Source organism: Colobus angolensis, unplaced genomic scaffold (assembly GCF_000951035.1).
Source record: "Colobus angolensis palliatus isolate OR3802 unplaced genomic scaffold, Cang.pa_1.0 Scaffold174, whole genome shotgun sequence".
Lineage (NCBI taxonomy): Eukaryota > Metazoa > Chordata > Mammalia > Primates > Cercopithecidae > Colobus > Colobus angolensis.
Window position 1 is genome coordinate 334,580 of NW_012114866.1, and position 5,171 is coordinate 339,750.

Sequence of the window (5,171 nt, forward strand, 5' to 3'; positions counted from 1 at the left end):
ATCTAGAATCAAGTTCTAAAAGCAACAGCAATGTGCATTTCCAGTCTAGTTTAGTGACTATTAGAATTAAAGCCCACTTCAGGCAAAACATTTCCAAAAACATATGAAAAAAAACAAAAAGAAAAAGGAGAAAAAATATTCCAGACTTTTGAAGACATTTAATAAAATCATAACTTGATGGTATCCTCTTTCTCATCTTTTGATGAGTAAAATATTAAAGTACTCCAATACTTTAATATTTGATGAGTAAAATATTTGATGAGTAAAATACTTTAATATTTGATGAGAAAAATATTAAAGTACACACTGGGTCAACACTGCCTTTCAGTAAAGACGTGGGCTATGATGACTCCATCTGTGATCTGCACCACAGTGGGCGGAGTGCTCACAGTGGGTCCTCGGGCCATGGGAGACCCCATTAAATACCCTGAGCAACATGCCATCAAAGCACTTCCCATCTGACACTGCCCAGGGCCCATGGCAAGCTACAGCAGCATCACAACCTTTGCCAGCACAAAGCCTGTGTCCTTTCACTTTATCTGTGTGTATGAGCACACACACTTATGCTCGCCTGTGCATACCCTCACACCAGAGTGTACACTGTCCACAGTGGCACCGCCAGCTACTGAGGACTGTGCCTTGTACCATGTCTTATTTCAGGCTGGCTCAGCATGAGGACATTGTGCACGCAATACTGACTTTGAACTGAGTCACTCAAAAATTAGTCAAATCAATTCAGGTAGTGTGTGTTTTTCTTTCTCCTGTTTTTGAAAACAACCTGCAGAGGAGTTTTTTTAGCCACTTATTTAAATGTTATTGAAGGAACCTGTGAGTGCAGAGGCACAGAAATGAGCAGTTGATTTAAGAGTCATTCCAACGCATAAGCAAGTTCCAAATGCTCTGAGAGGCGAGGAGGGGAAGATGCAAAGGGCGCCTTGAGAAGAACTGCTTTTGCAGTAATGCCCTTGACAGCTCCCAGCATGCTCACTGCAATGGCATTCACCCCACTGCGGCTGTCATCATCAATGTGACTTTGTTGTTTTAGAAGGATCTGTTGTGGTCAGGGTTACACCTGTCCTTCCCCACACCATGGCCCTCCAGGCAGTTCCTGGCAGGTCCTGACCAAATGGGACTAGCGTAGAAACAAAGAACCAGGCCCACAGAAACAGGGACCCCGGGGCTTCCAAGGGGGAGAGCTGACTGCCTGGTGCAGAATCCATAGAATTATCCACTGTGGGAGCTGGAGGGACCTGCGCAAATCCCTGGGGAGTATGTTACAATTTCCCCAAATACTGTAAAAGGGAAAAGTACTCACACTTTCTCACAGGAAAGACTAATGATGTCTAGGAGCTGACACAGAACGGGCGGACTCTGTCCACTGCAGGGACAGCGAGCTGTGTCGGGACAGAAATGAGCAAGCTTGAGTCTCCGGGGACACCTGCGGAAAGAGTAATGCAAGGCACACACCAGGGCTGTGACTCACTCCTCAGAGCAGGCTTGGGTCCCCAGAGTAAGGATGAACAGACAGCCTTCCCGCATCATGTAGTGCGAATGGCGGGGCTGCAGGGGATGTAGTGCTCTTGCCGGTGGGCTGCCAGAGACCTGTCAGTCAGACCCACCTCTTAGTGAGGATCCCTTCATTTCCTCTCTGGGATGCATTTCATCATATTCACTTGTTACCCATGATTCTTCCTGACAGTCTGCAAGCGTTGCATCTTTTTCAGGCCTGGGGTCTGGCCCTACCCCAGGGGATTCTCGCCTCCACACCAGGGACCTGGTTACTGCTGACAGCAGGGAGAGAAGCAGGCAGACGGGTCCAGCACGGGCCTCCCGCATTCATAAATCCTATTTTTCAACCAACATCGAGAACTGCCTGTCTCCAGCTCAAAGAGGAGACTCAGGTCTCAGGAGTGGTCAATGCTGAGCTGACAAAGCTATTGAAATTCCCATCTCCATAGTCTTGAGATCTCTAGTGTTGCCAGGAGACTGTCGGGAGGAGCTTGAGAAGAAAGAGGCACAGGATGGTTCACACTGCTTCTTCCAAGTGCAGTCAAGGGACAGCCTCTGCACACTGAGGTAATTCTAGATGAATGTCTCCATGCGGTTCCCTCCTCCTTTCTGGAGAGTTTAGTGCTGGCTGACTGTAGAACACTTTATTCACAGAAGCAATTAGAAAAAAATGTCACTCTTAGTTCATATGCTCCAATGTCAGACTGGGAGTAACCGGTTCTAGAGGGAAAAGCCAGGACTGGATCATTTGTATTCTCATCAGCCGCCTCCACGCACATGGAGATGGATTTCACTGGTGTCGATACATGTGCTCACGTCCACAAGAGGCCACTCAGAGGGACTGAAGTGACTTCACACCCACCGCAAAGCCATTTCTGCTGCCAGAGTCTCCGATCTCCAATCACCAGGAAATTCTCCACCAACGGGTGAGCTCCAGCCATCTCACTTGTAATCAGTAGCATCGACATTGTCTGAGAAATATTTATTCTGTCCAGTTTAAGCTTAATTTACACAAACACTAAAAAGTGTAAAATAGACTTTAGCTTTTCCTCTAACTATATTTATATATAAATCCCTGAGCAGGTAGCTGTCAACTTGAAATTCCCTATCTACAGTTAATAAACATCAGGGTGCAGGCAGGGACCATGAGCCCCTTCCCTGTGCAGAGCAGGGGCTGGGCTATCATTGCAGGAGAGCAAACCTGGTCTCCCATCTGAGTAAAGAGGAGGAGGTGGGAAGGGCACGGCGGCATAGGAATTCTTACACATCAGCACAGATGCTGGAAGGCCTACTGTTCAGTCACTCTGGGGGCCTGGAGGTCCCACCCTGATAACACCACATTGCCTCACAGAGGTGCCAGCTTTTCTGTCCTTGTTAGACCTCGGTAGGTGGTGTCAGGGATGATAAATAACTTAACCACCTGGGAGAAGAAAACAGGCAAAGGAAGGAAGGATGAATGAGGAAGAAGAGACGAGGCCACAGGGGTGGGAGAACGTAGTGGTAAAGCCAGGGGTGACAGTGTGGTAACAACTGACAGGAGAGGAGAGGGGGGGTCCATGCCCATCAGTCCCCTCTTTCCTGAACAACATGAGGGCTGCAGGGAGGGCAAGCCCTCACTGAGTGAATGCAGCAGTTCAAAGAAACAAAAATAGACAAAAATAATAAACGTTCTCCAAGGACACCAGGACTTTGGAGAGGAAACTGTGAGACCTCTGAATGCCCGATGCCCCATACTGCTGAGTGGGTAAGTAACAGGACGCCTGCATCCCCTAGCCCTGTGCACAACTGGAGACCAAGGAACCTGTGTCACCAGTACCTAGGGCTAGAGGAAAGGGCTTCCAAATGGCTCAGGAAGATGAGGGGGCATTTCCCTCCACCTCTGGGACCAGATGACAACTCCCCTGAGGAACCTCTTACCAAAAAGAATTGAACATAATAGTATTGCTTAAATATAAACTGGCTCATCTGATCAACCTGATACTGAGCCCAGGACACCCCCCTCAAGGTGGCTCCAGTTCCCTATCATCTCGACTTTTCTCCCTGGCCTCCCACACTCCCTGAGCCTGCCTGGAGGGCCCCCTGTCCCCTCTGCTGCCCACTCCAAAGAAAATAAGAAACCAAGAGCATAAGCCCCTGACAGGTCGAGGACAGAGGCTTGGCAACACTTCTTTCCCTTGGAAAATTCCTCTACTAGCAAATCTGCTTCCAGGTGGCAAAAATGAGAAGTGCTGGGCCAGCAGTCAGGTGCACAGCTGCGGAAGCTACGTGGACCTGCCTCACGGGCCAAAGGGAAGGGCTGCCCACAGGCAGGCCACATCTAGAGTGAGTCCAGAGGGACCAGAGAGAGTCTGGGATCCAATCAGGGATGACCCTACTTTCAGTTGGGTCTGGCAGATTTTCAAAATCCGGTCTTTCCACTGAGGCCATACCAAAGCTCCCCAGGACGTCAGGCTCCCCAGTCCCCCCAGAGCTCCCCATGAAGCTGTCGTTTCCTCTCCAGTTGCATACACTGGCCAGGTAAAGGCAGTTTCTACTCATCAGGCAAGTGGCCAGCTTGCCTTCAGATTTATCAAAGAAATCCAGGTACTGCCCCACATTTGCTGGCTGGGCAGGCTTTTCAAAATGCAGGTATCTCTGGAACTGTTTTGTGGACACCAGGAGCATTACTGGACAAGCATTACTGGACATGGTACCCTGTGCACCTGGGTAAGGCTGGAACACATTGGGGGCAGGGCCCCAACATGCCCACTCTGGAACAGCGTGGGACCTGGGGAAATTGTCAATTGTTTGCTGTCCTGTCATTGCTGTTCTACACATCCCTGCAGACTATGAGTATGGGTTGTGGTGCAGTAGTAGCTGGGCAGGACTAGAAATGTCCAGTTTTGACCTGGAAGCAGCAGACATCCAAGGCTTAGGGTAGCAGTGGGGGCTCCGTACCATTCCCAGTGCCAACTTCCCATGGCGGAAACAGGAAGGAATGTCTGGCAACCCACCAAGGGTCAGATGCCATGGCAACCCTAGCAGAAGCTGCCTAACCCTGGCTGTTCCAATGACAGTTAGACATTCTTGGGAAGGTGGAGCCCTTTGTGGGAGCTCAGGATGGGTGTCCTGGAAGTACCACTTAAAGGCCACTGAGGCCTCTCAAAATCCCTGTTTTAGAGCTGCAACTCTCCATGTGGGCTGCAGTGCAGTCACCTACGGAGCTTTAGGACAAGCCCAGGGCTCAGCTGCCCAGACCAGTGCCTTGAGAACTTTTGCAGCTTGGAGAAGCGTGCCTGGGAGACCATGTGGCACTGCCTGGCTGGGTCCTCGGCTGACAGAGGTAAGGGTAGGACTCATGGGGACTTGGTAATGCTGTGAATTATGTATGTGTGGCATAAAGGTGCCACAATGCCAAGGCCCCACGTCTTGGAAATTCCATGAGGTCCGCATGAGGTTGAACTAAATAACAAGGGCAGTCCTCAAGGGAAAAATAAAAGAAAACACCCACATAAGGGACTCTGTGGAAATGAGTCTGGAAGAGAGGGCTGCCTGGTCCACTCCAGGAGAAGTTTCCTAAAACAAGTTTGCTTCCCATTGCATTCTCTTTGCTTGTTCTAAACATCACCTCCTCCCCATTCCTGTAATTTGCATCATTCTGGGCTCCTTACTCTTGCTGCATC

The 5,171-nt window shown here is 49.7% G+C and overlaps 1 pseudogene; it reads right to left on the reverse strand.

The window, feature by feature from the left end:
• Positions 1 to 3,699: 3,699 nt before the first annotated feature.
• LOC105509341 overlaps positions 3,700 to 5,171 on the reverse strand; it is a 4,896-nt pseudogene continuing 3,424 nt past the window's right edge.